Here is a 336-nt window from a genome sequence, read left to right as displayed (position 1 = left end):
TTGGTCCCCTCTTGGAGACTCAGGGATGGACTCTGCTCCACCTCCAGGCCTCTCACCCCTGCTTGGAAAACAGAAAACAAACACAAATGATGTTACTGGGGACTAGTGGTGCAGTTCTAAATCTGTAAACTATCCCAAGGAGCACCCAATTAGGACTGTCTAGGAGCTCTGTGTAGCTCTCCTTTCTCTCCCTCACACCATCACCTGTTAAACACTCCCCAGTCCCTCATCTGGGACAGAGCCAACTCACAGCAAACCTGGACCCACAGAAGCCCCAGCAGAGCTCCCCGGTGTCTCTCCATGACTCCTTGCCCAGTTGCTGTGGTGCCTTTGCCC

The sequence above is a fragment of the Pteropus vampyrus genome, unplaced genomic scaffold, assembly GCF_000151845.1.
Source record: "Pteropus vampyrus isolate Shadow unplaced genomic scaffold, Pvam_2.0 Scaffold636, whole genome shotgun sequence".
Taxonomy (NCBI): Eukaryota; Metazoa; Chordata; class Mammalia; order Chiroptera; family Pteropodidae; genus Pteropus; species Pteropus vampyrus.
The sequence above is the reverse complement of the archived record's forward strand: the minus strand, read 5'-3'. Positions refer to the sequence as shown.